Raw genomic sequence first — 12087 nt, 5'->3', positions numbered from 1 at the left:
CCTCAGTCTCCCTTGAAGCCCATTTCTAGCCTGGGAGCCAAGGTTTCATGTTCTGATGATTTATTTTGGGGAGGGGAGAGGGGCAGAAAAGGAGAGGGAGAGAGAATCATAAGCAGACTCCACGCCTGGCTCGGAGCCTGACACGAGGCTCGATCTCACAATCCTGAGGTCATGACCTGAGCCAAAATCAAGAACTGGGCACTTTACCAACTGAGCCACCCAGGGGACCCTCGTGCTCTGATGATTTAAATATGTGTTCTCTGGTGGGTGGTCGGTGGGTCAGAAGAAGCCCGAGAGTGTTCACAGTCACATCTCAAGTTGGTCTCATGGCTATGGTGGCACCAAGGACCAGGCTGCACATCCCTACACTTGGTGGATCGGGGGACAGAGTGCTTGGCAGTCATTAGACTTTGTTGCCTTTGGGGAAAGCCACGGTCTGCACCTGGACATCACCTTTCCTGGCTCTGGGTCAGAAAGTTGTGAATGGACAGCCCATGTGGAGATCAGAAATTCTGATCTGAAAACCCCCCACCCCTGTGAATAGCAGAGGTATGTATGTTACATCAAAGGGGCCTCTCTTTGCTTGATTTCCTTGGCTTGAGTGGAAGAAGGAAGCAGAGACTCCAGGATATTCCCAGAGAGAAGGAAGGCTCTGACTAGGGATGTTGTTCACAACGCCTTTCTGAGAGAATTCTGCCGCCGCCGAACTGGCTTGGGCACAAATGTTCACAGCTGCATGAAGGACGCTGCAGGGGACATAATGGCTGCTGTGTGTGCTGGAGGACAAACAGTCCCACACAGGCCCGGCCCTGGGAAACAATGGGCAACAAACAGCCTTCAACACAATGCGTTCATTTCCTGTAATGACATCGGGCACAAGGAGGCCTAGTGGGCGATGCCACCTGACTGAGACATCCTCCACTTGATGCCATCATTGTTGAGGCCGCTGTTCATTAAGAATGAAGAACACATAAAAAGAAGGAGAGATGACAAACCTTTGTGTTTTTTTTTTCCCCTGCAGAGCAAGATATAATCAAAACTATTTTTTTTTTTTTTTAATGCCCAGATAAAACAGTGCGGTAAAAATACCAGAGAGGTGTTAGAAGCTATTTCAATTTTAAGTCTTTTTGACATTAAATGCGTGTGACTCACTATCACCGCTAAAAATACTGGCGTGAGGCACCCGGGGCTTCTCTGTTTCCCAGCAAGCCAGCTGGCTCTGCCATGAGCTCACCTCTCTGCCTGAGTTTCCATCCTCTTGGGGATGAAAGCCCTGTTGAGAGCTGGTTTATGATAGACCCTTCGTAATGGTAATGATAATCACGATGGCTGACATCTACGGAGCTCTTCCCAGGCAGCAGGCCCAGTTTTAAATGCTTAAATTCTCATGAGAATCCTATGAGCTGGGTACCTTTAGTAGCCCCATTTTACAGATGAAGACTTTGGGGCATAGGGAGGTAAGCCACTTGCCTGAGGTCACAGTCTGTCTTCTCCAATACATACCCAGGGCCTCCCGTGGACCCACTTTGCTGGGCGACATTCTACTTCGCCAGGTACTTGAAATAGTGTCCACATGTTTCGCACGAGGCAGACATGCCTAGAGGGGACGAGGAGAGGGCTTCTGGGGTCAGAAGTGTTTTGAGGAGATACAAGGGTTAGGGTTAGGGATGGGAAAGAAGCAACCTCCACAAGGCTGCTTCCTTCCTCAACTGACAATTAATCGAACACCAGGAGCTTCTTCATGGATCTGCTCAGAAAGCCATGACTGGGACGCAGACAGCTCCTGACTTTCAGGCTCACCAGGCTGTGACCGAACATCGAATGTGCCCCCAGACAGCTTAAGATGTTGGGAAAGTCTCAGAGAGGTCAAAGGGTGGTGGTGGGAAAGGAGGGGGCAAGCTGGGGGAAACATCATCGAGGTAGAAATAAATACTTACAACTTTGGAACTGAAAGAGCCCATAGAGATCATTCCAGTATTTTCTCATCTTATCACTGAGGAGCCCTGAGGCCGGCAGGTGAAGAGCCCCAGCGAATGCCACTCACGTGGCTCAAGACAGAGCCAGGAGGACAATCGAGGTCTGTTCTCTCCCCCTGAAGTAATGAGCAAACCCAGTTACAGCCACTTGTCAAGTGTGTCCTGAACACTGAAGGCCATACTAATGACTGGTCTCATCAGGGATGTGACAGGAAAGAAGTGAGAGATAGATTCCTCCCTTCCTGAGGCGTACAACCTCTCTGGGGATCCACAGGATCCCTGAGAGGAAACACCAATGAACGCATCTCACCACTTCCCAAGTCAAGAAGACTCAGGACTTCAAGGATCAACAGGGTGATAGTAAGGCAGGAAGCGTTTCTAGAAGCACACCTTGTTCTATAGGGAGGTCACTAAGAGGAAGGGGAATTGGTGGAGAGGAAAACAGGGAGTGAGATCCGCGAGCACAGGCAGCCAACAGGTCTCTCTGGCTGGCCCGGAGAGTCTGTATCTATAAGGAATGAGAAATGACGTCATGAAGAGAAACCAACTTTAACAACATTCCTGTCATACCTCCAGGCAGCAAGCTGGCTGATGTTTGAGATGCTGGAGAATCTGCCCTGGTTTGACAGCTAAGGAACAAGACCCGTCGTAGGCAAAACAATGAAGGGACACGCTTTGTTTCCCTCGGGCACCCCATGAGCCTCAGTGATGATGATGCCATCCACGAGCTCCATAAACCCGTCCAGAGCAGGGATGGGGCTCCTGACTCTATTCCAGGTACGATACTGGGCTCCAGCGATACAAGGAGCGAGGTAGGCTCAGTCCTGTTCTGGACGTTCTTTATAAATGGTTTTTGTGACAACAGTTCCAGCAGAAAATCAGCTCTTTTTATGTCTTCCAAAACTAAGGGAACCCAGGAATTCTCAGAGGCACTAAATAATCTGTATGTTTCATGGATGTTTAAATGAGGAAATGAAATTAGTTTTGTTTTGTTTTTTTTCTTTCTGCCCCGCCATCTACTCAAGAAGAGAAATCAGGCGTCCATTTATATGCTTCCTGCTCTTCTGGCCACAAGCCAGGACAGCATTACCCCTTCTCTAGGCGTGCTCTCTCCCTGGAGAGATGCAAGGCTCTTCTCTGATCACTGGGCTGTTCTCGCTGTGGGGGCTGCTGGGTAGTACTTTGTAAGACCACGTGGGGAGTAAACTCCCATGGGAACTCACCGGGAGAAGACCGGGCCAAGGGCTCCTGAAACAGAAGAGACTGTGAAGAAAGCCTTTCTCATTCTCTTTCATTTGTCAGGGACTAGGTATTTCCCTCAAGATCTCCACTAGAACTGATGGGAAGGAGCTGAGGTAGCTGGAAGACGGGGCAGGTTGAACAAGGAGAGGGTTTGCAATTTCATAAGGAAGCCATCTTGTCTTTGCAAAGAGACCGAATGGACAAGATTCCCTCCTGTTGAGAGAGGGCAGGGGAGGAAGGCGTGTGTCTAGATTAAAATAGGCCAGACTGTCAAATCAGTTGATTTCAAGTAAACCAACTCAATTAAATAAACATTTCTAGGGTACTTGGTATGTGTTCAAACCATTTATAGTAAGTCTGGAGCACCTTAGCATTCTTCTCTAAAAATGCATTTCTTACCACCAGACACTTGCAGTCTAGATATATTTAGAAACATATATATAGCTTTTAATTCTTTTTTTCTTTATTGTCATCCTTTAGATTTTCATTGACCCTGTTTTTTCCCAATGTCAGCTTGGCTAATCTATGGGAAGTGCCGTAGTTTAGGTGGGGGAGGGGTGGACAGGCACTGTGGCCTTCTGTGAGGCCACCAGCAAGAATACAACTCAGGGAACATTTGGGATACTGTCAAACTGAGGGTGTTGAAGGCAGTGGAGCAACTGAGCCTTCCCATCTGCCTCTTTCCTCCTCTCTGCTCCTTCTGTCACAGTTTGTAGGTTCACAGCTTGGGGTTTGTGTTCATCTGGGAGCTCACAGTTCTGAAAAACCATTGCTTTCTAGGACCTGCGTGAAAAATTCGCTACAGAGAGCTCTTGGTCCTGAAGAGGTTACGGCAAGAGGGGAGAGAAAAGAGAAGGTAGCTTCTTCTGAGTAGTGGCTTCTCCTCTGAGGGAAGAAAGTATTGCTAGGACAACTCAGTTAGCTCCAGCTTAAAGGGGGCTGATGACCCCAAGGAGGAGCTGAGCCATTCAGCCTGAGCTGTCCTACCCCCAGATCTCTGTGGGGTCAACTGGTCAGTTGGGCATCAGGCTAGGAGGGATCTAGTCGCTACATTAGTGAGGTTTTCTAAACTGATTTCAGACTAGAATCACAAGGCTCTGAGCCAGTGGGGAAGGAAGCAGAGGGAGTCAGAAAGAAGACCATGTTGGTGGATGATGAATCAGTTTGGACATTGCCACTGATTAGCTGTGTGGTGTTGGTAACTTATTTAACTTTCCTCAGTTTACTCATCTGGAAAATACAAGGCAGTCTCTAGAAACAGACCAGTTTAAAGTTTTATCACCTTTCAGCAATCTGACCCAGAGAAACTACTCTCTTTCTTTCTTTTTTTTTTTTTTTTTAAGATTTTGTTTATTTATTCGAACAACAGAGATCACAAGTAGGCGGAGAGGCAGGCAGAGAGAGAGGGGGAAGACTCCCTGCTGACCAGAGAGCCCAATGCGGGGCTCGATCCCAGGACCCTGAGATCATGACCTGGGCTGAAGGCAGAGGCTTAACCCACTGAGCCACCCAGGTGCCCCAGAGAAACTACTTTCAACCTCCATGAGCCTCAGCCTTCCTCTTGTGTCCAATGAGGGAAAATGATTATTATCTACATTAAAAGGGTTATAAGAATTAAATATGATGCATGTTAAATATTTAGGCCAGTGGCTAGTACATGATATCCAATAAACATTAACCCTGTAGGATACTAACATAGGATGGATCTAAGGATCCAAGAAACACACACGAAGAACCTAACATATTACCTGACATGTAGTCAATGCCCAAAAACCATTAGGTATCACGTGACTTTGAGCAACCAATAAATATTTGTTGGAGAAATACCCCAAGGAGGAACGTGCCTGTTCATCTTTGAGTCTCTACTACCTAAGCAGTGGTACATAGTAAGTGTATTAGTTTCCTATTGCTGTCCTGACAAATTGTCACATATCTAGAGACTTAAAACAATATGAATTAATTACCATATAGTTCTAGAGGCCGGAAGTCTAAAACAGCTTTCCCTAGGCTAAAATCAAAGCCCTGGCAGGGTTGTGTTCCTTTCAGAGGATCCAGGGAAAAAACCCATCTCCTTGCCTTCTCACTTTCTAGAGACCTCCTGCATTTCTTGGTTCTTGCCCTCTTTCTTCATGTTCAGAGCCAGAAACGGAGCACCTTCTGGCTCCTGATTCTGACCCCCTACTTCTGTCATTGTGTCTTCTCCTCTCTTACAAGGACCGTTGTGATATCATGGGGCCCACTGAGACAATCCAGGATCATCTCCCCATCTCAAGATCCTTAATTTAATCAATCCCTGAAGTTCCTTTTGCCATGCATGGCAACATATTCACATGCTCTGGAGATCAGGGCACAAGTACCTTTGTGGGGGGGCAATCATTATTCTGTTGACTTCAGTAGGAATGAATGAACAGTGTGATGCATATTAGTAATTTCTTCTAGAGCCTCTGCTCACCATGTAAACTTGCTCAACTTGTTTTATATTGAAACAACTCTGGCCTGAATTTATATCAATTCGAGGACATTTGACTTCACAGTAAGACTTTCCAAATGCTAGAACGTGAGCTGCCTTGCCTCAGAGAAGGACAGTTCGTGATGAAGGCAAGCATCTCAGCCTGACTCTTTCCCCTAAATTAATCATAAGTGTCTTACTGTTTGCTATTGTTGATAAGTTTACTTTTCTTTTATTAACTCATTATTCCTCATAGCTCATTGGTCTCACCTGGGTGTGTAGCTCAGTAATGCAAGGCCTAGAGAGGACCCCAGTGGGGCCCAGAATGATAGCTCAATGTTGTAAAAGTCAGAGTTACTTGGATTCTGAGTTTTGGCTTTAAGATTTCACTTCTCTGCCTTTAACTGGGAGAGTAGAACCTGTTTGGTCTTAACTGCTAAAGTTAACTGAGAGTTATGGTGAGATCAAAATTCTCTTTGTTTTGCACTCTGTTGGCACTCTTCCTGTTTTAGGTGCCTGATTTGAATGTTGCTAGAAAGACTGTTTATGAACTTATGGCACTAAACTAGCAGGGACCCAGTACCTTGCCGGTGCACGACCCAATCATTCTGGCATCCTGATTAAAAGTTAGAACTTCCTGGTCGCCTGGGTGACTCAGTCTGTTAAGCAACTGACTTCAGCTCAGATCGCGATCCCTGGGTCCTGGGATTGAGCCCCGCATCAAGCTCTCTGCTCAGTGGCGAGTTTGCTTCTCCCTCTGCCTCTCCCTGTGCTTGTGCTCTCTCAAATAAATAAATAAATAAAATCTTTAAAAAAAAAATTAGAACTTTCTTAAAAAGTTTTTAACTAAGTTCAAAGATGGTCACCAAAATAATTTGTACTTAAAAAAAAAAGCCATCTGTTCAAATTAAAACAGCACCACAATTATTTTAACCATAGTTCTGTTAGGATAAGTTCAAAAACCAAGATTTTTGTACCTTTGTAACAAAGTCAAGGTTCAGGCAAACACTACTTGACCGTGGAAATAGTAATTATTTAAAATACATTAATGAAGCTGAAGGGTAAGCTCAGAGGTGAACAATAAGAAAAATATCAATATTAGGTATTTACATAAGACCATATATTTGTATGTTGTGTATAGTTGGGTTAATACAAAGTACTTGGAATTTTAGATATATTATCCTATTTAATTCTCACGACAACTCTAGGGGGTACGTATGGTCTCCGTTTAACTGTATCTAAGAAGAGTTAAGGCATTTGTCCATGGCTTGCAGTTTGTAAAGGGGAAATCTGGACTCAAACACAGGCCTGTCCCCAATGCCTGGGACTTTACCTTCATATGCTAGTATTACACCTAGAGATGGAGGACAGGGCTCATTCAGCTCCGCATTTTAAGCATATGTTCCAGAAAAGTAAAATGTCGTGTTGCTAACAGAGAGGCTAAGAGTCAGGTCAAACTGTGAAGTGATCTCTAGTAAATTTTTGCTACCATTTTTTTCTAAGGATTAGGAAGGAAATTTATTTCTCTTTAGCTTTTTCACCTTAGGAAGCAAATGCACAATCTAGTGTAGCTTTGAGGTTGCTGGGGCTGGGAAGAGAATGCCTTTGAGTAAAACCAGCTCAGATGAGGTAGATGGGGTGTCCTCTTGGAGTTGAAAGGATGACCTGCCCCCTATTAGTCACAACTGTCAAGCTTTGGGCTTCAGCCGTGGTGGATAACGGAAGCAGGGCACGGAGCCAGGAGCAGGCTGGGAATGCCAAGAAGTGGTGAGGTCTGTGGCCGTGAGCTGAGCGCAGGGCCAGAAGTCATGTGAGAAGACTGGGTCTCTGCAGGCCAAGGAATGGTGGACAGAATCAGCCGAACACTCAGGTTCCGCGTTAGCTCCGGAGGCCCCAGCACCCCGCAGGCTCGGTCTGGGGGCCTGTGCATAGCTCCTGTCTCAGAGCGCGTGCGTGGATGGGGCGCCCTGGACTAGAGCTGGGTCACGGTTGTCCGTGTTCAAGGCCAGTATAGATGCTTGTGAGCAAGACTGTGACGCCCTCCGTATGCATTTCAGAAAATATATATTTTTAAGATTTTATTTATTTATTTGATAGAGAAAGATCACAAGTAGGCAGAGAGGCAGGCAGAGAGAGAGGGGAAAGCAGGCTCTCTGCTGAGCAGAGAGCCCGATGTGGCACTCAATCCCAGGACCCTGAGATCCTGACCTGAGCCGAAGGCAGGGGCTTTAACCCACTGAGCCACCCAGGCGCCCAAAATATATTTGCTTTATATTGAAACATAACTGGTTTGTTTATTTCTGGAAATGAAGCAAGAGTATGTGTAATATTTTTATTTTTATTTTTTTCCCACTGTTTCTTTTTTTCTTTTTTTTTTTTTTAAGATTTTATTTATTTATTTGACACACACACACACACACACACACACACACACACACAGATCACAAGTAGGCAGAGTGGCAGGCAGAAGGAGTTTCCCTGCTGAGCAGGGAGACCATCAGAGAGGGGTTCCATTCCAGGACTCTGGGATCCCGACCTGAGCCAAAGGCAGACACTTAACAAACTGAGCCACCCACACATCCCTCTGTGTAATGCTGTTAAGCATGCCTCATAGATATCTAGCATTGTGTTGGTAGTCAAGATCATTGTTTAAACATAGAGAGTCATTCTCAAGCTACTCCACTGATTTTTTTTTTTCCCCACTGATTTTTAAAGGGCCCAAATCTAGGATATTAAATAGACGGTAAATATTAGAATATTAAATAAATAACCATTAAATTAATTAGTTAAATTTAAAAAATTTAATTAATTAAAATATTAAATAAATAAAAATATTAAATTAAATGGTAAAGAACCAATGCCTACTATATATTAAATAATGAATATTTGTCACATGAATGAAAGAGTCTGCACGGACAACAAAAAGAAGGCCACTCTCTTTTGGAATGCTAGTGGGGGGTCTTCATAAAGCCAGAGAAAACCAGGAACTAATGCCCAGGGGAAATACTTAGTGTGTTTGGAAAGTTGAGAAACCATCCTCCTCCCCACAAGAGTGAAGCTTAGACTTAGGAAAGAGATCTTGGATAAGATGGGTGGATAATGGAGTGACAGCAGAGAATCTTCCATGAAGGTCATATTCATCCTTCCCCAGACTTCAGGGCAGAAAGGACTTTATTCAGCCGCCTGGAGCCTGTGTGCACCCACAGCCGCTCAGGCAATGATCGGAAGGCTGCGTTATTACATGCTGCACGTGGGAACATCTGAAACAGAGATTTGAGTTCCTTGGACGCCCACACAACAGAAATGGACCACAGTGTCTTGGCTGAGCACAAGAGGGAAGCAGACAGACCAGCAGAGACTCTGGTATTCGTACTACATGCCCCTTCCCTGTGTTCCGGGTCCTGTTCTCCTTATCGAAAAACCAATCTCCTGTGCTATTTGACGTGAAGGAAGACTTCTCAGGGAAGGGAAGGTATGAACTGATTGCAAGCTTCAAGGCCTCTTAAAATGACACAGTTGCTTTTGAATTTCAGTTCTAGCAATCCTCCTGCCTGAAATCTGGGAACTTCTCAAGCCCCATCAGATTTTGTCGGGATGAATTACTTAACACCTTTGGAGCGAGGAAGGAAGAAACATGTGCATCTGCTGAGATAACAGCAGGTTTCCTTTCTTCTCTCCTGGCAACGGGCAATTTTAAAGCGAGATAAACTTTGGGAATTAAAAAACCTTTTTGAAGGAAGAGTAATTCCATATTCATTCACTCATTCACTCATTCATCACCTCCCAACTCCCAAACATTTTTCATGTTTGAAAACTGAAACTCTACACCCATTGAATAATGAATGACTCCCTACCACCCACTCTCCCCAGCCGCTGGTTTGACTACTGTAGGTAACTCCTATAAATGGAATCACACAGTACAGTTAACCCTTGAACAACACAGAGAGTAAGAGGCACCTACTCCCCACACAGTCAAAACTCTGCATCTAACCTTGGGCTCCCCCAAAATGTCACTACTACCAGCCTACCGTCAACTGGAAGACTTAATGATTACGTAAACTATGAATTAACACACGTTGTGTATGTTGTACGTATTCTATTCTGTATACTTACAATAAAGGAGGCTAGGGAAAAGAAATCGTTACTGAGAAAATCATAAGAAAGAGACCATGCATTTGTAGTCTTGTCTTGTTTTATAGAGAAATGTCTGCATCTAAATGTATGGGCAGAGGTCAATCCTGTGCTGTTCAAGGGTCGACTGTATTTCTCTTTTTGTGATTGGTTTATTTTACTTAGTACAATAACCTCAAGATTCATCTATATAACAAGTGACGGGGTTTCCTTCCTTTTGAAGGCTAAACAATATTCCACTCTTAGGACAGACCGCATTTTTATCCACTCATCCACCAATGGACAAAGTGGGCTCCTTCTACCCCTGGGTTATTGTGTACAGTGCTGCCAGGAACATGAATGCACAAGGAAATAGTAATTTCTTCACCTGCCTACTCTGGTATGTTGTTCACAGAAGAATGAGTGGATTTAAAGTCTCATTAAGGGTGGAGACAGGGCAGGGACATGCTGGCGACCTTTTGAAACATCAGCCACACTTGAAACTATGCCAAGACCTCAAAGAATTCTGCTGTAAGTATATTCAATGTGTGTATTAATTTCTCTTCCAAACACATTATTTAAAACCAAGTTGTTTTCTCCTTGGGCTTGATGACACAATTTAGTCCCTAATGAAAATAAGAACACAGCTTAAAAAAGAAATGAGAAATATCACATTTATTAAAACCATCCAAACTACCAAATATTCAAGATACCAAATATCAAGTGGATCTAATTATTAGGAAGCTAGAAGAGTTCCATGCAAAGATAAGCATAAAATAGCTTTTGTTGATTAATATCTTATCTATAATCAATATTAACACCAATATTGGGTGTCAAGCAATATAGGTTAATTTCTTCCTAAAATTCATTTTGATATCCTTAAGTATCTGGAGTCAATAATTACCTCTTTGCTCAATTTGATTACAATTTATTTTTTTTAACTCCTGGGGCATTTTTCCCCTGGCAAAAATGGAGATGCAAACAGATGGAGAATAAGTGGCTTGAGCTAACATTTTTCTTTTCCTGAAGAAACAGTAGTAGAAAATTGTATAAGGATCTTATTCAGGTGAATATAATTCCTGTTGTAGACAACAAGCCTAGTTCTGCTCTCCCATTTCAAAGATTAATAAACAGACTAGACCAACACAGGAACATTAAAAAATCCAGGGATATGTTTCAAGATCACTGAGTAGCATGAATATCACACATAATTTATCTCTGTCTCAAGCACTGTGAGTCAAAAGGATGTTAAAAACCTCTGGGTAGAAAAAAATACTGTCTAGCTGGGGATACATTTTGCAATTTCTGATCCTTATCTTCTCTTTCAGTGGTTATCAAAGAGGCTAAAAGGATTTCTTAATATAAAATCCCAGAAAAGAAATGCTGTTCGGCTTGGGAAGCGTCTAAGACTGATATTTTTGTTTTCTTCTAATTCGTTCACTATTATTCCTAGTTTTCTTTTTTCAGGGTTGGACCAACTCAGAACAAATGAACAGAAGGGATTTAGGAACCGATCATTACAAGAATTTATTGTGCAATATTAGATCAAACTCCTGCATCTTTTTTTTTTTTTCCAAAATTTTATTTATTTCTTTGAGAGAAAGAGAGAAAGCATTGGAGCTGGGGGGAGGGGCAGAGGAAGAGGGACAAGCAGACTCCCTGCTGAGCAGGGAGCCTGAGGGGAAGGGCACTGCGTGGCTTGATCCCAGAACCCCTAGATCACGAATTGAGCCGAAGGCAGACACTTATCTGACTGAGCCACCCAGGCGCCCCAAACCCCTACATGTTTTAATCTTTAGAAAAAAAATTAAGATGCCAGTGTTAGACTACATGGAGAGAGCAACTCAGAGAAAAAAGGAAGTCTGCCAATTGCAGAAACACATTGTCCAGAAAAATCACTGATTGTAAAGAACATCCTCTCTCCTTATATAAGCTACCAGATGTTGTTGAATTGAATTTTAAAAAGAGAAAAGGAAAAAGCTGATGAGTCATAGGGTGCAACCACAGCTAAGCAAAGTTTAGCAGCTCTTTTAATGAAAGCATGTTGCGGTATGTGTAACGAACAATGGTACAAAATGAGAAAATGTAGGAGATTTAAATTTAAATACCTTTTACACTTGCCCATTTAGAAAATCTTAATAGCGTCACCTAGTTGCAAGGACTTGGAGAGAGCCTAGCTACGGCTTCCACGACCTTCCACTTCTCCCTCTACACCCCCAAAAGCACATTTCAGAGAAATTTTTTTTTTAAAGATTTTATTTATTTATTTGACAGAGAGAGGCATCCTGAACTTTTTTTTTTTTTTTTTTT

The sequence above is a fragment of the Mustela nigripes genome, chromosome 6 (assembly GCF_022355385.1).
Source record: "Mustela nigripes isolate SB6536 chromosome 6, MUSNIG.SB6536, whole genome shotgun sequence".
Lineage (NCBI taxonomy): Eukaryota > Metazoa > Chordata > Mammalia > Carnivora > Mustelidae > Mustela > Mustela nigripes.
This window is presented reverse-complemented; position numbering follows the sequence as displayed.